At 39.4% G+C, this 27402-nt stretch overlaps 1 long non-coding RNA gene across 1 annotated transcript in view; it reads right to left on the bottom strand.

The window, feature by feature from the left end:
- Positions 1–23369: 23369 nt before the first annotated feature.
- The window catches only part of LOC129192836 (uncharacterized), an 88294-nt gene continuing 84261 nt past the window's right edge, over positions 23370–27402 (bottom strand). Inside the window, exons 2-3 of the long non-coding RNA XR_008573507.1 lie at positions 24375–24525; positions 23370–23637 (exon numbers count right to left, since the gene is read on the bottom strand). This is a non-coding gene — a long non-coding RNA (uncharacterized LOC129192836). The remainder of the gene's footprint in view (positions 23638–24374; positions 24526–27402) is intronic.

The raw sequence follows: 27402 nt of genomic DNA, 5'->3' as shown, positions 1-27402 counted from the left end.
TTGCCTTAATGGTAGGTCCGCCCCTGCGAATAGCCTTGCGTGGGTACGCGCTAGGAATTCTAAACTTAGCATTCTGCCTTTGTCATTGTTTTTATTGTTTTAGTTCTCAAATTGATAAGGATAGTAGAGACTTGTATGACGGACAAGAATGTTTTGAAAGTAAAGTAATAATTATTTTATGACGGTCAAAGTTTAACACATTGTTTTCAATTTCCACTTCCTAAAGAAAGGTCAACCACTGTCCCCAAACTTGCTATTTTGTACTTGAGGGGTTCCACTCTTTATGTTGAAAGGATGTGCACCAAATAAGGAAGACAAATGCAAGCGAACAAACATTTTTTTTTAATCCTGTTGTGCATCCCCACTCTAAATATAACCTGTGTGTGTGTGTGTGTGTGTGTGTGTGTGTGTGTGTGTATGTGTGTGTGTGTGCGCGCGCTTGGGTGTGTGTGGTGTTTGTGTGAGCATGTGTGTGATTTGAGTCTAACTAAAGGGATTAGGGAGGCCTATCTTAAATGTTCTTTCTGTTCTCCCTTGAGGCCCACTGGTGAGGACAGATCCCTGCAGGAGACCATTGCTCCATCTATGAATCACAGTGTGTGTGTGCGTGTTTATGTGTGTGTGTGTCTGTGCGTGATCTTGCATGAGCATACGAGACTGCTTTGCTGTCCATCTTCTCTCTGTTCAGCAGATGTTGAACTCTTATGGTTGTCTGTCTGTGAGGAATCATAGGCATGCTGTATGTCATTTCAATGTCATTTATGGCAAGACTGCTTTTCATGTGCGATTGGCTGAGTCCGAGTCAAAAGCTGCGGCGAATCTTACAACTGCAAATGCACACCTGTGACTACTCACAACCTGCCCACAGTGGGGTACTTATCACAGCCGTTTGGCACCTCTAATGCCACAAGTGGCATGTGGTGATTTTGTATGTGTACTTACAAGAGGTAGTTGCTTGAAAAACCCAAGCCAAAAAAGGTAGACAAGCGTCTTTTGCTGATCACTGTGTTAATTATTGTCACACAGAATCCAAATTAAGATTGCAGGTCAGTTTTTTGATGGGTCACGGAGGAACAAGAATTGAAAAAAGGGCTTTTAATTCATGTTTGCTGCACTACATTTGTTATGTTTTTTATCATTTATGTGGTATGCCAATTTGCCAAAGAATCACAGTTACATTTCAGTTACATTTTCAACATTTTGCTGTGTCCTTTGCTAAAGAATGGTGCAAAGTCTAACATTTTTTTCCCATTCCATTTGCATGATGCAGCAAGCACCCAAACATATTTGTTCGGTTTACTCACACAAGGTCAGTCGTACCATGCTTGGGCCCCGAAAGCCCGGAACGTTTGGCTAGTGTGAGTAAATTGGCTAGTGTGTGATCCATGCTCAAATTCGGCACTCTTCCCCTCTTTCAGCACAACTGGAATAGATGGGTCAGGCCATGGCATGATTCCATGCACATGCATGAGTACAACGTAGCCAAGTCATAGACGGACAGTCATGTGCATGGCCCTTTTTCACATTCACATTTCATAGTAGGAATGAAATACAAAGACTCAAAATAATACAACCCATGGCTCGCTCGCTTGCTCACCCGCGATTACAAAGACGAGTCATTTAATGAATATGATCGCTCTCCTCTCACAGCTGCAACCTTGTGCAAACATGCACAAACATTTCAGTAATACAGCAGTATAGCAGTGATGGGACAAGTACACGGTGTGAGCGCAGGTCAAGCGGGCCAGGAAAATCTATGAAAGAGACATCCAGAAAACTTTGTGGATTGTGGATTGGATTAATGACCTTAACCAAGGCACCACTGTAGTAGATTTTTTAACATTTCCCTTAACTTCTCATTGAGTGTGTCTTCTTAGTGCAGGATCCATATAAGGATTGTTTGATTGTCTTGAAAGCGTGCCGTGTGATACTGGCTGTCTTTTAGTTGAATACGGACGGGCTCACTATGCAGATGTAGAAGTTGTCATACAAACTGAGGTGAAACTTTGTGGTGCTGTGATAGATCTTTGCGGCGTGTAGAGTGCATGTTTACTTGCCACCACTTTCTGAGCAGAGGCAACAGTGACCCAGTTAACATGCATCCTCCAGCAGACACATGTAAGTAAAAAGTATTCAAAAAAAGCTCGCCTTTTTATGCATGTCCAGATCCTATGATGATGACGATAATGATGATGAATGTGTCATGGCAGAGGAACGTTTTGCAGCACTGATGTGTTGGCCCCAGTTCTGAGACAGTCTTGATGTTGAAGATCAGTTGCTTGTAATGGCACATCGCCCTGTGGACTTTGGTGTGGGAGCCACTGTTGTTTTCTAATCAGCACCATTTGTCTTAGTTCTACTGCATGATATACACTACATGTTTATTCCACTGCAAGAAAAGTATACCATTGTCACATCTGCACTATATCACATGTGCATAAATAAAAGGACAAGGATTATTTTGCTGCAATAGAGATCTATATTTTGGCTAATCATCAAGAAGACAGATTTAAAAGCAGTACAAGGAAACTATCTCAGAGCAGTAAATCAGAGTAAAAGTTCAGCATTGTACTTGTGTTAATGTTGCACATCCACCACAGAGAAACAACAAGGTTAAATTACAAGGTTTAATTACATTTTATCACACCTAATTTAGCCCAGTCATATATTAAACCTTCTTGTGACTTCAGTACATTTGAGCGATGTTACACAAGAGGATGTACTTTATTGTTATGAGGGTGATGCATGTGCAAGAAGTGGTCCACTTCATTTATCTGTAGAAATTAATAATGACTGTGAAGCACCCACCCAGTGTAATTGTACACATGGCAAGTATAACGATAGACTATTATGGGGAGAAAATCCATTGTTAAAAATGGCAAAACAATAGTAGTACAGTGGATCCTCGCACATTCACGATTCAGCATTCATAGCCTTGCCAATTCCTGGATTTGTTGTCGAAAAAAAAAAAATTCTATGAAAATATGCAGTTTTTTCCACAGGACACCCTCCTCACTCACCGTAAAATAATTTATAAATACAGTGTTCCCTCGTTTGTTGCCGAGGATAGTTTCCCAAAATAGCCCGCAATAAGTGAAATAGCCAACTTCATTTTTTTTTTAGTTATTATATATGTTTTAAGGCTGTCACCATAGACTTAATACATTTAGGAAGGCGATAACATTTTGTCAAATTCCTCTCTTGTTTAAACACCCTCAAAAAAGTTCAAACCTTCGTTTGAATTGTAATGATCCGGTCGGACACAAGAAATTATTAAATCACTCAAGAGTATTTCACTCCTGTGACCTTGCCTTTTCATCATGGTTCCGTTCCACTGTACTGTAGTGTTTTTGTATCCTTGTTAAAACACATTGCTGTAGCACTCCTCCTGTTGCAATCCTCGTCCTTCGAACCGAAGATCTCAGTAGGTCAGTAAAAAATAATTTCACAAATTCGGTGTTTAGCAAACAGAAGAAAAGCAAAGACAACAGTATCTATAGTGGAACCCATTGCTGTCACCAACGCGCCCATGTCTTACATCTCATCAAGGAACACACTGGACCCTAAACAAAACGAACAACAAATTCTGCTAAACTGTCTGGAGACTCACTTATATTTTCACACACTGATTACTGCATCACTACCAGGTCACTCAGTGGAGAAAATTAAATTCAAATGTCAGAAATGTTATTCAAAAACTTAAAAAAAAAACCACCTCTGTCATCCCATCAGTGCAAAATTTTGGAAAAATATGAAAAGCTTAATTTTAAAAGCTTAATTCATTAAAAAAAAAAAAAAATTTCAAACGTCTTTGTGGACTAGTCCGGCCGCCACTTTCTAAATACATTCAACTCCGGACTAACAGAGGTTTTTGCACCAGAGCCTCTTCCAGAAGAGACGTTGAGATCCCACACAGAAAAACTATTGTTGTAATTTAATTATTATGAATGTATGTCTGTGATTTCACTTCATATTGTGTATTTTTACGTGCACTGTGTCGAGTAAATCAATAAATAAGAAGTAGTATTGTCAACATTCTCATTATTGCTAAGCAGTGAGCCACAACAAAACTACCGTCTAGTTGCATAGCATTAAAATGTGAACACAGCTCTGAAGACCCGACTGTCCAGTCAAGTTGTGATCAATTCAATTCCCTGAGAGTACAATGACCTGGATGAATGAGAACATTGACAGGCATAGCACTGAATACCTTAGAGCAAGACACACTCCACATTTCAATGCGGTCATACGCCCTTAGCTATACAGGTTGCATTAGAAAACAGGAAACGCATGCCTGCATATATCTGCATATATCTGCATATACTCACCAATCAAAAGTGGACACACTTTCTCATGCTGTAAATAGATAGCAACTAATATCAAATAATGTGTATCTTCTCTGTTTTTTATTCTGTCCTTTTGCTGTTCTGTTGCACCTCGGCAGCAGCCAGCGTCTGTTATGACTTTGCAGTGGGTGACTGACAGCCTTGACCCCAGCTGACCTCCAGCCCGGCTGCTGCTGATGTCAGCATCTTGCAGCAGAGTGTGCAATTTTTAAACAAAGCCCTCAACTTGGCCCCCTCACGCCTCAGGGGGTGAGTGGGGAAGGGGCGGGGGTCGGCTCATCCACTCTACTTTTTAAAGGAACCGTACACCAAATTAACTGGTGGCACTCGAGGTCTTAAATTTTGCACATTTTTGCCTTATGGTTTTAAAGTCATTGCATGATTCATTATAAAAGCCTGTACAATCTCATGAGATGCAAAACAAGGTCTCTGTTTAAAAAAAGTACATTTACAACATTGACAACCTTGGCTAATTTGACAATACGCTTATTTTTCTGCCTATTTATATTTTAACGTTTGTTTTTCCTATGAGTCGAGGGGGCCATAACATTTAATTATGATGCAGAGCAGTTCAGCAGCACAGCAAACTAGTTACTAACCTCTAAATCTCAGATTGCATTGGATCGCATTAGATTTTGTGTACCTACTGTTGTGGTATGTGGTCACTACTTATTGCATAAGCAGGAATAATAGTGAGGCAGAACAAGTGAAGACAGTGTTGGCGTAGAGCTTGATGCAGTGTCTGATCAGGATATCCTGCCATGCCCTCTTCTTGTCTCAATGAACTCTCTGTGGAGGCGGCGGAAGAGACATTATGAAACCCACTCATTATTTATCATCTTATCACACTGTCTGTCTTCCCTTCCATCTTACAGACACTTCCCCACACTTTTCATTTGTTAGATTTATTGTTGTTTTTTTTTCACACCCCAAACCTTGAGTTATTTATTCTCTTTCATAGCACAGACTACATTAATATTCATTCTTAATGCTCACATTATGTCTGTTTTGCAAGTTAATATGCTTTACTTACAAATGCATACAATATTGCCTTTTGGCACGCAATGTCAAATTTTACATCAAGCCAAAGAGGTCAATTAGACATTCTGCAAAGAGGTTTATGAGGAGATGAGATGGATGGGCTCAATGTAAACATCCAATACACAAATCCTAACATTCAAACACTCACAGTGGCACGTCCCTTGCACCTGACCCAACTTTATTGGCCCACCGTGCCCTCCTCTGTGGCTCAATGTCTTGTCTGTGGAGGTTTTGTGTGAACAGCTGGGTTTGAAGACTCTAGGCTCCATAGTCCAGTCATCTAATATCTTCTGGCGGGGCCCCGAGGCGTCCAGTGGTGGGGAAACATCATCCATAAAGAGGCTCTTATCTGAATGGGGCCTCTTTACATTGCTAATAAAACACCACAAAGACTGTTTGACTGTATTTGAAATCTTTCAGATAACAGCTTTGCATCAAAAGAAGAATAAAGGGAATGTGTTAGGAACAGACACATTCTTCATTCTTTGAAATGAAATTATTCATGATGAATCGGCTGATTTACTGACAACTGTCCTTCTTAAATCCCTTGCCAGACAAACAAGAACTTTTAAGCATGATTGTTTTAATGCGGTATTTTCCCCTTGCAACTTGTCAAAAGAACCTCCTAATTCTTGGCACATTCGGTCATACAGTATGGCTTAATGTGATCATGGTAATGTTCCAAAGATATGACTGAATCCTACCAGGAATGATAAAATAACAGTGGTGCTACTGTCTGTGATGATAAACAACACTGCTGACCATCTCATCATGAGAAAACCAGTTGATTGTGATTAGAGCACCCTTGGCTCAGTGCTCAGTGTATCATGAAGGGGAGGCGTGTATAAGTGTATAAGGAGTGGATAGAGTGGGTAAAAATTACTTTAAAAAAGGGATTATTTGAATTAGATCTAAAATCCATAACTGTGTTTGTCTTAGAAAGTCATTTCTGGAAAAGGCAGATGGATGCATGCATGCACACACATTGTACATGCATACATAGATGCATATGTATAAATACATGCATACATAGATGCATGAATGCATGCATACATACATACATGCATGAATGCATGCATACATACATACATATATAAATATATGTATACTGTATACATGCACAGAGGCTAAAGTCATAGAGGCTATACTCTCGACTTTCTTGACTTATTTCTTCATCCTCTCTCTTTAATCACACTGAATATAATAAACTATGCTAAATATCATAAGAAAAGAAGTTACTTTGAAATGCTCCAATTCATTTCAAAGGCTAACCAGGCTGGACAACGGCGTGACAAAAGATATACAGCCGATTTCAACTGCATGCAGCAGCTCTGCTAATGAATTCTACAACATTTTTCATCTGCTACTTACAATCATGTACGTAGCGCATGTAGTAAAATAATGTATTCATCGGGAGTCAAATCAGGTCCCCCAGTTCTGGAGTACCGGAGTTAGTTATTTATACACTATTGAGGCTGGCCTAGTAATGGGAAGGGATGAATCATTTTTGAACTACAGTAGATCCGCACTTCTCATAGGGGTTATGTTTCAAGGCCACCGGCTTATGGCGAAAAACCAGAAGTAATTGATACGATATGAAAATGTCTATTTTCAACCACACGGCTCGTTCCCCCCCGCCCCCCCATTTGCAATAAAAGTTGTAATTATTAGATTATATTAACCTCCGAAACCCTCCCTGTCTTTTCTTCAATATGACTCACACTCTTATTAAGCACGTTTTAAGTACACTAATGAATGATTATTTAAGATGATCAATGAACAGATGGAATCTGAGTCACGGTGTATAAGTTATATATAGGTATCACTTTTGCATCTCACAGAAACTATGGTGCATTCAAGGGCGGCCAAACATAGTGCAAAATCTCAACGCTTGACAAAAAAACATGATTAGTGAAGCATAGACGCATAAACGTGTAAAAATAGTGGGCTTTTTAATAGTGGTACATGTATGCTGTACATTTTACCTCTCATTTTACCTGCATTCTCACGTATCACGTAATTATTACCGACTTAGAGTGAATGAGATGTGTTTGCTGCAGAAAAAAACAGCCTATTTTTGAAGAAAAAAAAGATTATTTTGACCAAAAATCTGAGAATTTACAGGGCAGTGAATGCTAAATAGAGAGTATGTGGGAATCAGCTTTGTCTCAGTTTTAATCTAAACCATGAATGTCACACGTCAGCATATCAGTGACCTCCACAACTGGTACAAACAAGAGCAGTAGATGTTAGACGTATGTACTAAACACGTACAGAAGGATCATGCTCTTATTCCCTAGTTAGGGAATTAAAAAGGCTAGTGATACTTGACCTTGTGATCTCTGGCTTGTTTTTCTTGCCTCCAGGCCACTACTGCCTGATTCACAATGTGGAGCTCTTCTCCAGTCTGCTTTTCCTCCCTGCTGGCATCTGTCCAGTGCCTGGAGCCATTGGAATAGTCACAGGATGACTCTGTCATCCAGACAATATCTCACCGAAGGCTGCTTAATTGTTTGGGGTCCTAATGAGTTGTTTGTAAAAGCAATGAGTACTATCTTTCCCCTCTTCCCACATGTTTACAAGCTCATGGAGAACAAGATGAAGGAGGTTTCTCAGTCTAGTCTCATGAATAAGATGACTGCCCTCTGTACAATAAATCACAAATTGGAGTAAAAAGGGGGACCAATTGTGTCCAGTGTGTTATACACAAATAGAGATGTTGGGCTTCAACGTAACCGCTGTTAAAAAGTTTCAGGGCTTCACAGTAACTGATGTTAACAATTTTAAGACCACAAACCACTTTTGAAGGTACCACCTCAGGGAAAAGTCGTTATACCAATAAAAGTACAAAATATCTCCTTTACTTCGGAACTACTACTACTACTTGTTTAAGTACTGTGCCGCTCACAAGTCAGTGAGGAAAAGGAAGCTCAGCAGGAGCCAATCACAACCTGTCAGTGCACTCACAACAAGCCTGTCAACCCACTGGACACTACAGAAGGTCAGCACATATAACAGTATAACAATATCACAGCCTGACTCATGATGTCATCTAACAAAGAGCACCAAAATAATCACACAGCAACTTAACACCCAAAAGGCACACCTAAGAAATATACAAACATGCACCAATACGAATTTAAAAGGAAAAAAAAACTCTTTTAAAGCCCACCCACAATGCATTGTGTCTGAGCAAAGCATTAATTGGAACACATTCATTCATTGCAAGATGTCAGCCTTCCTCTGGGCTCCTCTGGCTCCATCTGGTGGACAGCGGTAGCATTGCAGCACCATTCAGCCATCCATCCATCCATCCGTACAACCAGCCATCCATCAATTCATTCATTTATTCATTCATTCATTTTGTATGCCGCTTGTCCTCCAATGAAATGTGTGCTAAGATGAAATGCATTATGGCTAAACTTTACAATATTGTTTTTTTTTTCATTTTAAACTCGCACTGGTACATGTTTGTATATTTCTGAGATACCCCTTTAGAGTGTTAGAGGAAAACTGCATTTTTTAAATTTTTTTATTTTGCCCATCATCCACAATCCTTATGTGAAACATGAACACGTATTTCTTACCCTTTTCTGTGTGTTCTAACGAGAGAAAACATGTTAGCATGAACCAGCTAACATTGTATGTCATGGGAGGCACCTATTTTGACATTAAAGCCTTAAAAAAAATAAATAAATAAACGCCAACAGTGCTCCATTCAAATAACTGACCTGTACCTTTATATTAACCAGGCTACATCGATATTGTTATTGTAGCAGCTAACATGAAAAATTATATTTATATAGTGGAGTAAACAAAGCCTCGCTAGCCTCAGAGTCCCTAACAATGCCTCAAGCCAGTACAAGGGGACAGACTGAAGAGTGGATACCACTGGCACTCAACAAGATGATTGTTTGCTGTCAGCATTTTTTACCTGAGGACTGGAGCACAAAGTCTTCTGCTGAAAGACACAGCCATCCCAATGAGAGCGGACATTGTAAGTGTCGCCGCTGTTTCTATGCCGCTGTTGTGGACAGAAGTAGCGAAATGTGAAATCAATGCGCCTAGGAAAGAAGTTTTTTTTAAATCATCAACATATGGCAAGATACAATATTACATGTTATCATTAATGTACCTTTTAATGCATGATCACATCATGTATATAAAACGTGTACAGTATGTTAGGGGGTTTTATAGTCGAAATAGGTGCCTCCCATCATGTGCAATGTTAGGTGGCTCATGCTAACTCGTGCTAACACAAAGAAATATGTGTTCATGTTTCACATAAAGATTGTGGATGATGGGCAAAATTCCCAAAAAGTGCAGTTTTCCTTGAATTTGCTGTGTCATTAGTTTGGTGTTCTTCATTAGATGACACCGTGAGTCAGACTGTTATATTTTTATACTGTTATGACCTCCTGTAGGTTGCAATGGGTTGACAGGCTTGTTGTGAGTGTGATATGCCGTGTGGCTTATACACCGGTGCGGCTTATATATGTACAAATCATTTTTTTCCTCTAAATTTTGTGGGTGCGGCTTATACACCGGTAATTTCCGGTACTTGGTTTATCCTAACTGTTAAAAACAACCGTTTCCCTCATGTCTGCTGTCTTTTCCAGATGACATGAACATACATTTAATGATGCATAAACTATGTCCAATTTTATTGGATAAATAGACTGGTATTAAATCAGTCTGTCGCCCTAACCCGGACCACAATTAACATAATAAGTAGCTAACACATTACATTACAGGGGGGACTATTAAATTGCAGAGGTGGTATAACCGCAAGGTGACTCAGCACACACATAGAGAACAATAATTAAATGTTTTAGCAGTATAGTCCTATGGCTGAATCGTGTCCTGACATGTACTCTGACCCTGAATGGGTCTGGAGGCAGCCTGAGGCAAGAATCAACACTTTAATAAGATGTTACTCTGACATGCAGCATGGGCTACCAACTGCTGCTGCGGGCTGTCATGTGAGTGCAGCTTTAGAGGAAAACAATAGAAAAAAAGCTCACATTTTCAAAGATATCTACCTTTAATGAAGCTCCAAAGAGGGGAGAGGGAGAGGGTAGACTGACACGTTGCGCTTTTGAAATAAGTTTGTATTTTGGACTTGTGTTGCCTCTCCAGCAGCTCCAGCACAATGTGCAACATAAAAGCAAGCCACTTCACACAGCTTGTTGAGCTTTCAACTTGCGGCATGTCCCCCGTGAGACCTCCACTCACTGTCAGAGCGCTCACAACAAAGCAAACCCTCCTCACGGCAGCTGCTGGAAACATTAAGACTGAGGGATAGTGGCCATAGAGAACCTGCTGCATTAATGCAAGAGGGTATTTTTTCATAATGTTACTGTTTGTCCTTGTTTGGTTGCTAACTTGACAGGTATAGGATTTGTCTTGCTGCATGCACACCTGTTCATGAGAAATCACATTTAATATGACGGCTGTCTGGATGCAACGGAAGTTAGTTTCACTTTGGCATTTCATAGCAACTTATGGTGCATTCAAGGACCATTCGAGAACAGTGTGACATCTCAATGTTTGACGAAAAACAGCAAAGCATAAACACTAGGGCTGTCAAAAATAGCGCGTTATCGGTGGTAACTAATATATTTAATTAATTACGTACAAATGTTTTTGAGTAATTAATGCACATGCATCATGGCAAGCCACGGCTCTCTATTATGACGACAGACGGCGGGACGGTGTGGCTCCCCACAGAGTCACACAGTGTCTGACACTCTTTTACGACTTTATTCTTACCTGAACACATCAACAGCAGTGCAATTCCAACAGCAAACATGTATCTCCAATTCCAAACAAACACGTCTCTAGTCCATTCATTGCAACAACACTTCTTCATTGTCACGAGACAGACCGTGAGATGCGTCCACAGACACTCCAAACATCACAAGAACGTCTTTATCATGCGTGTATGGGTAGTCTAAATAAACAGAAATGGAAAGAAAAACAATAAATTGATATTCTCATCACTCACTTTGTAACTCTTAATGCGGAAGTACAATTTGCTGCATTTAAGTGTGCTCGGAAATCCCATAATATTTAATCAAAACATGTGATTTGGACTTAAACGACGTGGTGTCTTTGAACACCACTCCTCATTGCTCATAATAACACAGTTAAAAGTCTGATCCAAATATTGTGTGCTATCACAGAAACAAGTGTTAGGTAAACGGATTTTCAGACAAATGTTTCAAATGTTTTTATTTCGATTCCTGTTTACACAACCACGAAGAAGAAGCAGCCCGCGAGCACCAGCGAAGAAGACGCGGCTATAAAGTTTGGCTTGACTTCATCCAAAGGGGGGTCAGCTCAGTGCAACATTTGCAATACAATGACATAATGCAAAGGAGGTTGCACGATCAACATCATCAATGTTCACACAATCGTGGTGTGGAAATAACAGAGTAACTCATCTCTGATGCGCTACGTCGGACTTCCTCTAAGCAATCAAATCAGGGAAGTCAAACTGTCTCATGCCAATGTAATCAAGGGCTTCAGGATGCTAGCTGGTGTGGAAGTTCGGTGTAAATAAAGAAGGGGCGCTACGGCCAGGCGAGTTTACCATTTGCACAGTCTGTCTCTGTCAGCAACAGTCAAGGGACCTTTTCAACTCACACAACACACTTCTGGCCTTCAAAATAAGAGCGCTTTGGGCTATATCCTGTTCCCTAGCGTTAACAAAATAAGGGTGTCATAAAAAATAGCTTACACCAACATTGAGGCAGCAAACAAAAGAATACTACATTTCAAAAGTAAACATCTTTTTTGAAAGTGTACTCCTGTAAAGAGAAACTTTATAACATTTATAAAAGTTGCATGGTTTGATATTTATATGCTGGGTGAAAATAGCCCTGTAAGAAATTCTTAGTAAAATTCATTTTAAAAATTCATATCGTTAAACAATTCATTGGGAATTTCAGACATTTCATCCAAAAAGAACTCTGCTTAGCGCCCTCATTTAAAACATGCAACTTTTATGATCCTGCCTTTTAAAAGCATTGGAATCAAAACGAGGAATCGGAACCGGAACCGTTGCCCAACAATACTTAGGGTGAATGAGATGTGTATTCTTTGGAAAAAAAACAGCCTATTTTCGGTTTAAAAACAAAAAAACATAAGACAATGAGAGGGTAGTTTTTTTCCTGGTACAGTGTAGTCTTTTTTCTTTTATATATAAAAAATAACTAATGAAAAGAAACAAGAGATGCATCCATTTTGCAGGCATACTACCAAATGAAGAAATCATCTGGATCGCCAAACAACATGTTAAGATGTAGACGTCTGTGTTGGAAGAATGACGAGGGATTTACTGTATGTATAGTGACATACAGTACTGCATATAGGTTATGGTTGGAAATGCTCTCCGTATCATAAAAACTCTGTGCACATTATTTGCACTGACTGTAATTCAGTCCAACCTTTTTCAAGATGTCTCAACAAAACAAATCGGCTCCAGATCACCATAAACGCACCTAACTAGACTTATTTCATGTTGATTTGTTCCATTTTGTCTCTTCTTTTCATGTTGTCCTTGGCGTGGGCGCAAACAGGCCTTCAAAGGGAGTGTTTGACCCGTGTTCTGCCTCCCTCCATCCAGCATAGCCACCCACACACACACACACACAAACACACACAGTAAACCCCTAGCCAGCACACTTTGGTTTGCAGACAGACTCATCAAAGACAACACTTGGCTTCACTGAGCTTCTGACCACCATGACTCAAACCCACTTTCTTTAAACAAGCAGCACGACAGGTCACCTGTCTGCTTGAGTATGTTTACACCAATGGTGGCAAGTGACCTTTGGCGCTGGGTGACAGGGGACAGGGAAAGAAAATTTTGTACTTTATTGCTCAGGAAAAACATGTAATAACAAGTTACATGTATTCAAGGGAAAAATGACCCAAAATGGGTCTGATTATGAGGTGCATGCATAAAATATTATAATGCTACAATTCTTCAAAAGTCACTAATTAGATATGCTCTTTTAACAGAATAACCATATTTACCTCATCCAAATTTACACTCCAGCGCGCACTTTGAGGTCCGAAGGCCAGCTCCAACTGGTGGTGCCTAAGACCAGACTTAAGACCAGGGGAGACCGGGCCTTTTCTGTTGTCGGCCCAAAGCTGTGGAACACTCTCCCCCCTCATGTAAAAACTGCCCCCACAATTGAAAGCTTTAAGTCTCGTCTTAAAACCCACTTTTATTCTCTGGCTTTTAACTCGGCGTGAGTCAAGTGGTCCTCTGTGTCTTTTATTATTTTTTAAGTTTTTATTGGTTCTATTTATTTTAGTTTTTTTAATTAAATTTACTTATTTATTTTTTACCTACTTCTTGGACTTTTGGCTTTTATTGTTTCGATTTCTTGTTTTAAATATTTTATTGTAGTACGTTTCTTTGTTTCTATTTGATCTTTTAGTTTTTATTGTCGTAATTTTTACTTATTATTTACATTTACATTCCTTTATTTACTTATTATTTATGGTTTTGCTAGTCTGTGCAGCACTTTGGAAACAGTGTTTATAAACTGTGCTATATAAATAAAGTGGATTGGATTGGATTGGATACCTGGAACATCACTCAGTCATATTTGGGTTTGTTCATTTGGTAATTAGCAGCCTACTTCCTGGTTCATGAAGCACAACAAAGGGTTCCATTGATTCCACAGTGACTCAAATTTTGAAAAAATAAAAAATAAATCTCCACCTTTAGCCAGATTCTCACCAGTTTTGACCAATGGAAATGAAAGAAATGCACTGCTCGGGAGAACAAGACTTGAGACAGATATTGCTGACTGTAGGTTTGTGGCTTATTGTTCATGACTGTTAATTATCAGCAGTACCACCAATGTTTTTTTATGTGTTTTTTATGGTTAAGAAGCCAATGACATAATGTCGCTGTTCAATAAAAAGCACGAATCTTCACAGTGTGTATGTTTTTCTTTTTCCTAATAAAAAAAATGTGTTCCTTGTACCATTTCTTGCGGAAAGTTTAAAACAGCAGAAAAACAACAACAAAAAATGAGGGGGGGGAAAAAAGGAAGTCCAAACAAGGGGCCGGAAGTGGGGAAGAGATAAATGGTGACAAGCAGGTGAGCTGGGGAAATAAAGGAATAATAGAAGACCACAGGGTGCAGGGGAGGAAGCGAGAAGACGCCTGAGGAGCATGAGATACTTATTATACAATAACTTAACAAACGATGTTATATTGCCCTACTTGATGTTATTATTCTGGGCCTGGTTGAATCTGTTTGTTTTCTTTAAATTAAAAAAAAGCAATTGAATACGATTGCCCTTCAGTAATTATTTTTGTGTTTGAATTGCTTTTTTTGTCAGTAGACTTTACAGATTTGGATATACAGATTATTTAAATGTTTGGTTTTTGGTTTGATTTATTTGAACCTTCACTTCACTTCAGTATACATCACCTATCACATTCACATGTTCAAAAGGAGTAGGATGACGCAGACCTTATTCCAGCCTACCCCCTCTTTCTTTGTAGACTACAATTAGGCTATAAATTCATTGATTGTTTCAAATTCCGTCATTGCGTGGAAGTGATTGTTAATCATGTCTTGAAGCAAATGAGGCACAACTGGCCGAGGAGTTCAGAATGTTCAGAGAGAGATTCTTTCATCCTATTAATGTGATTTTTAAAAACAACAAATAATGAACAGTTTACTTTCCTGTCTGGCGCTCAACATAATTGACCAACTTCCATTGAAACCCTATGCTACAAAAATTATGAAGCAAAACATTCAAATGCCTTAAAGGTCATACGATTTTTCATCATTAATATGTCATTAATGTAATTAAGAACAACACGAAACCTCAATGTCATGAGCATCATATCGGTGTCAATGAGCTGCTTCTTGCAGTCAGGTGGGGTGCAAATAAAGCGTGCAAACCTGCAGCTGTGTAGTTTCTTTCACAATCCTCGTATTCTTGTCTCCTTTACACATGCAGCATTCTTCTCACCTCTCCTCCTCCGTCCCCTCCTCCCCAATTCACCTCATCTGGACAGCATTAAGATGGCAGCTGACATGGGCACACTTTAAAAGTTTGCTGGTGGAAAATTTCTACCCACAATTTAAAGCTCACAACAATAGTGACACCTGGTTGTAGTTGGGCAAGGGAGCACTCGTCCCAGAGGGATAGGAAGAGATACTGTAAGAGACTCTCTCCTTCGCAGCCTGTGGAGGGGCGGTGAACCTGTCACTTAGGTTGACGCATTAATCTGTTGACAAGCCCAGCTGCTCTCGCAGCTCCAGCCTTCCCAGAGAGATCCCACTCGGAGCAAATTGGCCATCCTCCTGGTCCAAAGTGCTTGACTCAGATCTGCAGTCTTAGCTGTTACCTGAGGCAAGTCAGACCAAGACCTGCCTCCTAGTCTGCCTTTCTAAATTATAGCCTTGTGCTGTCGCTGGTGCCTGAGGCCATGTGTGTAAAAATGCACCAGCGAAGTCATTGCTTTACTCAGAAACACACATTCACTCACCATCACAAAAAAACACTAAAAAGAAACGGGGGGGGGGGGGGTGCTTTTTTGCTTTTTTGTCATCTTATCTTTGAACAGAGTGTTCTAGATGCGGCGCCAACAGCCTTGGATATTTCCTCTCTAAATAAAGATGTGTGCTGTCATTTTTCTGTTAAATGACTTGAAGCCGGAACCTTCTTGGCTTTCTTTGTAACAAAAACACGTGAGGCATTATCAAACCAGTGACATGCGGTGAGGTTCATGGCTGTTGAGGCATTGACTCACCAGGAGTTTTTTAATGTGAATACAGAGGATAACAAGAAAAATAAGAGAACAGTTAACTTTCTTTTTTTTTTTTTTAAATCATATACTTCCTTGTCCCATTTATTGATTTAGTTTTGAAAACTGAAAAACATTTGTGGTCTTACCTTTTATTTGTACATAAAGTATATGGACCCTATCCTTCTTTGGGCTCTGATACTTTGTTTTAAAAGTCTGATCTCCTTCTGGTGAGTTTGTATATACTGCTCAAAAAAATTAAAGGAACACTTCAAAAACACATCAGATTTAAACTGGGGGAAAAATGATCTTGAATATCTTTCCTGATAATAAGTGGGTGATGTATTAGTAACAAAATGATGCCACATCATTTGATAGAAATGAAAATGATCACCCTATAGAGGGGGGAAATCAAAGACACCCCAAAAATGAAAGTGAAAAAATGATGCAGCAGACTGGCCCATTTGGCTAAAATGTCATTGTAGCAACTCAAAATGATTCTCAGTAGTTTGTGTGGCCCCCACGTGCTTGTACGCATGCCTGACAACGTTGGGGCATGCTCCTAATGAGACTACGGATGGTGTCCTGGGGGATCTCCTCCCAGATCTGGACCAGGGCATAACTGTGGTACCTGGACGCATGGAAGAGACTCCAGGAGACAGGTAGTTACTCCAGGAGAGCTGGACAGGGCCGTAGAAGGTCCTTCAACCCTCAGCAGGATTGGTATCGCCTCCTTTGTGTAAGGAGGAACAGGATGAGCACTGCCAGAGCCCTACAAAATGACCTCCAGCAGGCCACTAGTGTGAATGTTTCTGACCAAACAATCAGAAACAGGCTCCATGAAGGTGGCCTGACGGCCCGACGTCCTGTAGTGGACCCTGTGCTCACTGCCCAGCACCGTAGAGCTTGATTGGCATTTGCCATAGACCACCAGAATTGGCAACTACACCACTGGTGCCCTGTGCTCTTCCCTGATGAGAGCAAGTTCAACCTGAGCACATGTGACAGACGTGAAAGGGTCTGGAGATGCCGTGGAGAACGTTATGCTGCCTGCAACATCATTCAGCATGACCGGTTTGGTGGTGGGTCAGTGATGGTCTGGGGAGGCATATCCCTGGAAGGACGCACAGACCTCTACAGGTTAGATAACGGCACCCTGACTGCTATTAGGTATCGGGATAAAATCCTTGGACCCATTGTCAGAACCTACGCTGGTACAATGGGACCTGGGTTCCTCCTGGTCCACGACAATGCCCGACCTCATGTGGCTAGTGTATGCAGGTAGTTCCTGGAGGATGAAGAAATTGATACCATTGAGTGGCCCCCACGTTCACCTGACCTAAACCCAATAGAACACCTCTGGGACATTATGTTTAGGTCCATCCGGCTCCGCCAGGTAGCTCCTCAGACTGTCCAGGAGCTCATTGATGCCCTGGTCCAGATCTGGGAGGAGATCCCCCAGGACACCATCCGTAGTGTCATTAGGAGCATGCTCCGACGTTGTCAGGCATGCGTACAAGCACGTGGGGGCCACACAACCTACTGAGAATCATTTTGAGTTGCTACAATGACATTTTTTTTTTTACAGACACAGGTCAAAAAACAATTTTTATATGTGGAGACTTCAATATTGATCTTTTGAATCCACATAAGTACAAGGAATTAGATAACTTCATAGACACAATGTATAGTTTGAGTTTATGTCCTAAAATTATTAGACCAAGCAGAATAACAGACCACTGTGCCACCCTTGTCGTTAATATATTCACCAATGACCTTGATAATAACACAACTAGTGGCCTGTTAATTAGTGATATCAGTGATCATCTTCCAGTGTTTATAATTTACAATGAACATTATAATAGGAAAGGAATAGAAATGATCTAGAAGAACAAAGATGGGAGAGTGTCTACAGTGCAAAAGCTACTATAAGAACCGTCCCTGGCAAAAAAAGTCCAAGAAGCCAAACAAAAACAACCAGCCATGGATGACAAAAGGACTAAAAAAACGCCTGTAAGAAGAAGAATACATTATACAGCAAATGTATCATTCAACAAACTAAAGAAGCAGAAAAAAATAAGACTTATAAAAACTTGACAACAATCTTGAGAGTGTGCAAGAGGGAATATTATAGTACTGTAATTTACTCAATAAGAATAAAAATAACATTAGAGAAACTTAGGGGCATCTTAAATATTAATATAAGGAACAGCACTAAGAAAGCAGACTAGCCTCACTATTTTGTGGTTGGAAACACTAATAAGGATGATATGAATGAGGTATTTGAAATGTTTAACAATTATTTAGTAAATATTGGACCAAAACTGGAAGAAGAAATTCCAAAACTCTGGACAATGGACGAATGGAATGAAACCATAGATAGGAATCTCAACTCCGTGTTTCTCACTGATGTAACTAAAAAAGAAATCACTGATATTGTCGAACATTTTAAAGCAAAAACATCAACTGATTGTAATGGAGTCAAAAGGGAAACAATTAAAAGGGTTATCAATGAGATTGTAGAACCGTTAACATATATTAGTAACTTATCATTTCAAGCTGGAAAATTTTCTAACAAAACGAAAATAAATAAAGTGATTCCAATTTTCAAAAATGGAGACAAACATCAATTTACAAATTACCGACTAGTTTCCTTATTACCCCAATTTTCTAAAATTATCGAGAAGCTATTTAATGACAGGCTGGACAAATTTATGAATAAGAATGAATTACTAGCAGGTAGTCAATACGGATACAGAGCTAACATTTCAACTTCTATGACACTGATTGAAATCACGGAGGAAATTACTAATGCTGTAGACCACAGAAAGTGTGCAGTTGCAGTATTCATGGGTCTTACAAAAGCCTTCAATACAATTAATCACAGTATTTTAACAGCAAAATTAGAAATGTACAGAATCAGAGGATTAGTTTTGAATTGGGTTAAAAGCTACCTAGCAAAGAGAAAGCAATTTGTAAAGCTAGAAGAATACACATCTGCGAGTTTAAATATCATGTGTGGAGTACCGCAGGGGTCAATATTGGGACCAAAACTGTTCAATTTGTATATCTACAACATTTATAAAGTGACAAAGGACTTAAAGCTGGTATTATTTGCGGACGATACCACTGCCTTTTGTTCTGGTGAAAGTTAATTAAATTAAAAAAGGTCAAGGATGAAATTGTCATATTAAAGTCATGGTTTGACAGAAACAGATTATCCTTGAACTTAAGTAAAACTAAAATAATGCTCTTTGGATATAGCAGAAAGGATACGTACGATCAAATACAAATAGACGGAGTGGATATTGAAAGAGTGAAAGAAAATACATTTCTGGGGATCATTAAAGACGAAAAAATGAGATGGAAATCTCATATCAGAAATATACTACAAAAGGTGGCGAGAGATACTGAAATATTAAATAAAGCAAAATTTGTTCTTGATCAAAAATCACTCTACACTCTTTACTGTTCTTTACCATATGTAACTTATTGTGTGGAGATATGGGGTATAATTATAAAAGCAATCTTCACTCACTCAATGTACCGCAAAAAAGATGGGTGGGGATAATCCATAATGCCGCATATAGAGAACATACAAACCCTTTATTTTTAAAATCATAGATATTAAAATTAGCTGATTTAGTACATTTTCAAACTGCTAAAATAATGCATAAAGTTAACAATAACTTCTTACCCAAAAACCTCATACAGTGTTTCTCTATAAGAGAGGAGAAATATGATTAGGAAATATGATATGACGGATTGAGCAAGGAACTCAAACAATGTACCAAGACGAGCAAATTCACAAAACAATACAAGCAGTTGATGTTTGCTAAATATATGGCAAAAGAGTCTTGAAATTGTTTTATTATGCTTTCCTTCATCTTATTTATTTATTATTATATTGATTATTATATTTATTTTTCTGTCATGCTTGTTTTTTTATTATTTATTTATTACACTGATTATTATATGGAATAATATTACATGGAATACAGCAAGTGAATAATATGTACTGAACAAGATGTGGAACCGATGGGAGGTAGGATTAAATAAGCTTTGTTTCTTCCTACTCTGTTTGGACATGTGGAACTGTGAAATCATGAGATGTATTCCATTGTAACCTGCATGCATGTTCAAATAAAATTAAACCAAACCAAACCAAAGGCGAAACCTGGAAATAATTCTAGACCACGGATATACTGAGCTCACAAGATGGTTGCTGTTGGAGCATGTCATTACTCGTGCGCTGATATCACTATCAGCATGAAAAACAATTCCGATATGAACAGACATGTAATTTTTATGCCACTATTTTGCGATGCCAATATTATCGGCTATCCCTAATGACAAAATGTGTTTCAGGAGCAGCATTGACGGTGACTTATGTTTTTGACATATTTATTTCTGTCTGGTCAGAGCTCTTTCATTAAGCGATCCCATGTAACACATCAAAATGGCACACTGGGTGTTACACTTTTGGTAGAGTCATTGCGGGCAGCATGTATTTCATGTTATTTTAAAAAACGTTTATGTAAGTCATATTGGAAACTTTGGTTGCTTTGTTGTTTTTAAAAGGTTTGATGCACAAACGCTTCAAGCAGGGAAAATTCAAAGACTATTTACACACTAGTAAGATGGTAAACTCCCAGATACCAGAGTGACAAATTTGCCCTGAAATTAAAATAAAGACATGTAAATTACAGAAATAACAGTATTCAAGTGAAAACGGTCACCATGTTTATCACCTTAATGCATGAAGAAGGATTATTACTAAGAATGAGCGAATACCCCACTATCTGTATCTCTAAATGATCTGTATCCGTACTCGGAGTGGGCAGGGTATAAACCGGAAGTGGGAGTGGTTTAACTGGAAGTGGGTGATCGGTACATTATTTTAAAGCCTGAAATTGACATGGATTGATCAGAAGTTGCTGTATTTATTGTTTATTATTCAGCTATATGTGTACTGTGTATGTGTGTAAGTCATGCCAAGTTGGTCATTTATGAAAACATCCAGTGATGGCAAACAGGGAAATAATCTGTCAGCCTTGCTCACTGTATTTTTCTCAAAAGCGCCGCGTTCACTACTACGAGCAAAGTTTTCCAACTGACTTTAGATCACCAGCTAAATCAGAAGCAAGCAGACAAAAAAAAAAAACACGGGCAGTGACCGACGCAACACGAGCCATTTACAGCACTGTCTTGTCAAATCAACCGCACATGCAACAAAACCAGTTTACTGAGTCATTTTAGATACGAGCTGAGCTGAGGAAAACCTACAAAAAAAACGTCCGGAGTGGAGGCAGTGACCAACACGACACGATCCGTTTTCAACTGTCTTGTCAAATGCACCGTGTACAAAGCGAAACAATTCTCCCAACTAACTTAGCCAAGCACACAGAAAGTGTATTATGTCTGTGTGTGAAAGACCTCTGGCTGTAGCGAGTCTGCCTAGGGAGGGGCGATCGCAGTGTGTGACTGGCCAATCACAGAGTGTGAAGAGTGAATACATAAGTAGTTACCCCATGAGGATTTTCCCTCATCACGATTACGGATAATGATGAGCTGTACCCGTTTCATGATTGTACTCTGCAAAAATGCATTATCCATACTGGATAGTCATCTAAAACGAGTATCCTGCTCATCCCTAATTATTACTGCCATTACGGTCTCATTGTGTGCTGATGACTTGCATGCAACAAACGGTTGCATAATGTTTCATAATGTGAAATGTCTCCTATTTGTCCTATACGCTTTTTTCACCTTTCTTCTGTGTTTTAAAGTACAGTACATTTGCCCACATATGCTCACATCTGCAGTTTACTGTCTCTCATCCAAACCACAAAACCATGAAAGTTGCATTTTACAGCTTTCACAGAGCCCATATGAATCCATAAAAGCCTGACGTGACACTGTTGCTAAGTGATAAGAGATCGGCCTGGAGTTGTTGTACAAGTCACTAAGAAGACAGGCTCTGTTTCTTATCTATATGATTGTGGGCAGTAATAATAATTTACATAACATAAAATGCTCAGAGATGTTTAAAGATGTGATCTTGAGCTTCTCCATTAAGATCGCTTTCATAGCTTTTTGCGATATTCACATTATACACATTACTATGTCAGCATGTAGTCACTATGTATCAGCTGGATCCCTTTTTAAAACAAACAATACTCCATGAAAGCCTGAGGAAGAGAAGATCTGATAAGGACCAGGTGACCTTTAACCTGAACATTCGTCATTCCAAATGAGTCGTATTGTGCTACAGCAAGTCAATAGATACAAAGATTCACCAGATTCATTTCACCTGTGCAGCATGTGGACAAAATGAGTAATTAGACGAATATTCCACTACAGTCGTCCCTCGCCACATTGCGCTTCAAATTGTCTGAAAGAGATGGGTGATGTTGTATTATGATTATGGCCCGCCGTATCCCGGCGCACTGTCACCTCTCCATTTTTGAGGGGCGCGGCCATCTTGTTTACGCGTGTGTTCCACAGCGTTTTTGTCACGTACACAAAAATGGAGAGGCGACAGTGTGCAGGGATACGGCGGGAGACAAATATAATGCCGAGAGATTTGTGAGGTCGGATTTTTCCGAGTAGGCATTTTTGTGATGCAAATGTATTACTCTCTTGAACGCATACTGCTTCCTTACTTGTGAAACCGCAGCGACTACACTGCTGATGGAGATGTCATACAACTTCATGTAACTATCCCTTTAAGGGTGAAAAGTTTGTTTCTTGTTTTTGTAAGTTCCTTAAAATACATAGAAAATATTGGCTTCTGCTGCTACTGTGCGTTGAAAGAAGCTAGAGATGGTTGGTACAAAGAGAGATGTCAAACACAAAAGGTTTGAGCGTGCCGTCACTTCTCCTCGAGTTCTGCCGTGTTTGATGTAGTGAACAGTGCCCACATGTCCAGCCGTTCTCTGCCAGGAAATTACAAGTCCGTCCCCCCGGAGCCCCTCTGACTGCTGGGAGAAACTCTCTCCGTTTGATGTTCTAAAGAAGGCTCTCCAATGCAAGTTGGCCTTTCATCCCCTCTTTTCTCTTTTTGTCTGTGATTCATCCAAGCTCTGGCAAAAGTTAGCAACATTTTCACAAGTCAAAGGTTATAATAAAGCGCCCTGTGAAATAAACAGCTTGAGAGACAAAGAGTGGGGTGGAGAGTTTAATCTCATCATACATCAGTCAGCAAAGGGTTCATTTAATAGCTTTCACTCATTTCACTGCATACTAAATATTCAAGATCATGTCTTTCTGAGTACAGCAAATTTTTATATAAAACACATTTATGCTTGGTTTTGACATGACTGACTAGAGAGTGCTTGATGATGAGCTACTGTTGGCCCCGTCTGCCTTGTGGTAATCAAATGTACTTCAAGATGAAAAAGGAAGTGAGTCTCAGTAGTGTTGCTGTAGCTTCCTGTTGTCCTCAGGCCAATGATTCTGTGGCATAAAGAGATGTTAGACGGTTGTTAGATTCTGCATTTGGACCTTTTATTAAATAGGACTGCTTTGTTTTAAATAGGAAGCTCCATCAGCTTTTTTTTTGCAATAATCCTCCCTTTCAACTTCACGTCATCAAATAATTGTTTGTGCATATTTCATGTTTTATTGTAACAGCGGTTAACTTCTTCTTACACTTGTTAAGAATGTTACAACGCTATTGCCCATAGAGTAAAAAGGGTTTTATGGGACCAGATGATCTCTTACAGCGGAACATTAGCACCATTAATCTGTTCTAGAAGTTCCAAATCAAACCAAAATGTACTCTAACCAAATACATGTTTACCATAAGAAATAATACAAATCCTATTCATCTGATCCAGACACACAAAAACGTTAACACAAAACACTTTTGTTATAGTTTTGCAATTATCCTTTTTCACCCAAAAAATGTAAGCACAGGAAGAAGGCAGGATATGTTATGTTTGAACACTAACGCCCACATTACAATATCCAGCCATGATACACAGCACCTTTTACACTTTTTTCTAGTTTTACAATTATAGTTTTACATACAGGAAAGAATTACAAATTCATATAAATGACGAATGAAAGGGATAAATGAACATTTAATGTCACTTTTACCTTGACAGAAGATTTGATTGTTGGCAAACATGGCAACGAAGCAGGGAGAAGGAAAGGAGAGATCCACACGGACACTCACCTTCGTTTCTCACCTTCTTTATCAAAGTGCTGGCACTGGCAACTTTCTTTGGCTCCATTGTGGGTTATTTTGCAGTCATGATCAAAAGCCTTTAGCCTTTCATCCACACGGCAATGGTGATCTGGGTGGGTTGGATAACGCCTGATAACGCCAGGTTGTTGTTGCTGTGTAGACAAGCAAACCACAACTTTCTGAAAACGATGACATCACCGCCCCATCTCCACCCTGTCGCTGTCATGTGACCAGAAGTGGCGTAATATCGGAATACTTTGACTGGCACAACTCACCCCAGTTGAATTTCTCCTGATATGTTTTTGTTTTATACTGCAAAATAACTCACAGAAGTAATTCCACTTTGTTGTCAGTCCAGACAAGCCGTGGAAAGTGGAAGATGACGGAATTTATGCGCATGTGTTCTTCTATAGTTTTGGTGTCACGTGGTCCCGTCTGAGCGTCTGTTTGCAGCGCCGCAGGTAGGTGAGCCTTCTGTATTACATCGTTTTCACTCAGTGGTCCGTTCCGGTCTGGATGCAACAATTTCTACAGTTAACTCTAATAACATTTTTTTTAACTGCCAAAAAAAAATAATAATCCAAGGAGCTTTCAAATTTCAGTGTAAATTTTAATCCGAAAAATCGAGGTTACACCGTATTCCCTTTGATGTTCATAGGGAAATCATATTCTAAATTCAGGAATGAATTCAGAAGTTCCAGTGTATTCGTAAAATGATAAGGACAACAAAAAAGCCTCTAAATTAGGGATACTCTAATCAGGTCTTTATGCTGCCGATACTGATACCGATCATCCATGAGTGAAATCGGGCAATACAGATACCGATCACATAGATTAAGTGTAAATCTTTAAACGTACTATTGGGTAATATCAGTGGTCACCGTTTTTTCTTGTGAGAGCTACTTTTACAAAATGAAAATGAAAAGAGCTACTCATTTATTTTCAAAAGAAAAGTATTATTTGTATTTTCAAAGCTTTTTGAATTGCAATTGACTCCTCAGATACTCCATTTAACAAAAACCGACACATTTTGTTCAAATAATTTTGGGTATATGAGTAAAAAAAGATGTTGTTCCTGAAATGTTCATTAAACATGGCACAATGTGTTGTTTTGCACTACCTTAATTCAAACTGCAGTCTTTTCATTAAATATTAGCAGGAAAAAAAAAATCAGCAATTTGTCATCATTAAAGGGTGATGGTGGGTCCCGCAGCAAAACCAGTTGAGAAGCACTGCTGTAGCAAACTGACTTGAAGTGCTTGGTGGGAGCGTGGCTAAAACCTTTTGTTCACATCAGCTTTTTTGTCTTTTATGCACCTCTTAAAGGTGATTGGAGGTATATGCTTACGTTTGACTTTGGCAAATACACTACATGCAGTATGAAAATATAAACTTTCACATTTCATACACAGATTTTTACATTTGAGTTGCTTATGTGACTGCTAATACATCAAAGACAGTTGATTGAATTTAAGTGAGCTGTGTGAAATAGTGCACTTTCGAAGCTCCTCATCATTATTTTTACATTAATAATGGATGACAGGGATTCATTTAAAAGGGAGTCTTTCACAGTGGTGGATGACCATTATTGCTGCAGAAGTTAAGGCCTCGTATTACTCTGTCAAGTTGCCACTCACAGCATTAATTTCTCTATCAGATCTGTCTTTCACCCATACTGGGCAGAGCGTAAATCTTGGGATCCATTTGCTGGAGCCACATCCAAATCAATTTACAGCCTTAAAATCAGTTAATGCAGCCTTTAGGTGGTGAAGATGAAGAAGAAAATGTACAATTCCATGACGACTGGCTGATGAAACAGATAAGAGATGATAAAGACAGTTGTCAAGGTCACAGTCAAAGAGGCCCTGAAGGTTGAAATACTGTTGATGAACTGTTTTCTAAAAGTGCATCTGATGACTGGAACCAAGATTGCAATGTTACTAACTCACCATGTTGACCTTGAGGTGGCCAATAACTCAAAAATGGAACACTCTCACAATTCTCTTCCCGTCTTGACAAGTGTAGGTCCCACCCCACCCCTCACCCTCTGTTTGGCCCACAGCTCAGCTGATCTGACAGAATCGAAACTCAAGATCCAACATCTGTCTTATTGTGATTATGGAAAGAGCTTGGCACCAACGTATTTTGGACTGAATCCAGTTTCACATTTTAAATTCGACTCGAAAAAAATGATTGTGGCTTCCCAGGATTCATAAACCATCACTGATAGGTTCATGCAGACACAAGCAGCTGTTTTGTGTTGCCCTCTATTTGCACCAAGTTTTATTAATCAGCTCTTGGTTCACACACTGGTGATTTATGTAGCCATCCTGCATGGGATTGAAGGAGAAGTGAACACAAATAGATTGCAGAAGCCAGCTGTGTGTGAGTAATGTCCAACAGGCGGTTTGCCAGAATGTGTTACCACCTCACCTCCGCTTCATATCCACAACATGCTGACATCCAAGTGATGTGAAATGACACAAATCTCCATTTAACTCAAACTTCAATCCATCCATTTTCAATTGCTTATCCTGTTCAGGGTCACGCACCAGTAGTTGCCAATCAATCCCAGGGCACATACTGTATAGACAAGCAACCATTCACACTCGCATTCACACCTATGGACAATTTACAGACTCCAATTAACCTAAAATCCATAGTTGTTGAACTATGGAAGGCAACTACAGTCTGGAATAAGCCCCCGCAAGCAAGTCTAAGTTTTTTGTTTGTAAATAAAAATAGATGTTTTCGTTTTTTAAAGTGTAGCTCTACGCTTGGCATGACCATAATGAACTCTTCTTAGCCCGCGACTCTTCTAAGCCATTGCACCACCTCTCCACCTTGAGGGTGACATGGCGTGTCCTAATATACACTACTCCACTCAAAGTTAGACATCCTGCTTTTGGGTGAAATTCCAGAATGATCCTAAAATGCTCTATGACCGTGACTGTGAACTTAAGCTAACCTTTTCTCAATTTTTAAAAGCACATGTCCAGCTGTTCAGTGTTTCAGTACTTTTTGCACAA

This window comes from Dunckerocampus dactyliophorus, chromosome 13 (genome assembly GCF_027744805.1).
Source record: "Dunckerocampus dactyliophorus isolate RoL2022-P2 chromosome 13, RoL_Ddac_1.1, whole genome shotgun sequence".
Classification (NCBI taxonomy): domain Eukaryota; kingdom Metazoa; phylum Chordata; class Actinopteri; order Syngnathiformes; family Syngnathidae; genus Dunckerocampus; species Dunckerocampus dactyliophorus.
The sequence above is the reverse complement of the archived record's forward strand: the minus strand, read 5'-3'. Positions and strand labels throughout refer to the sequence as shown.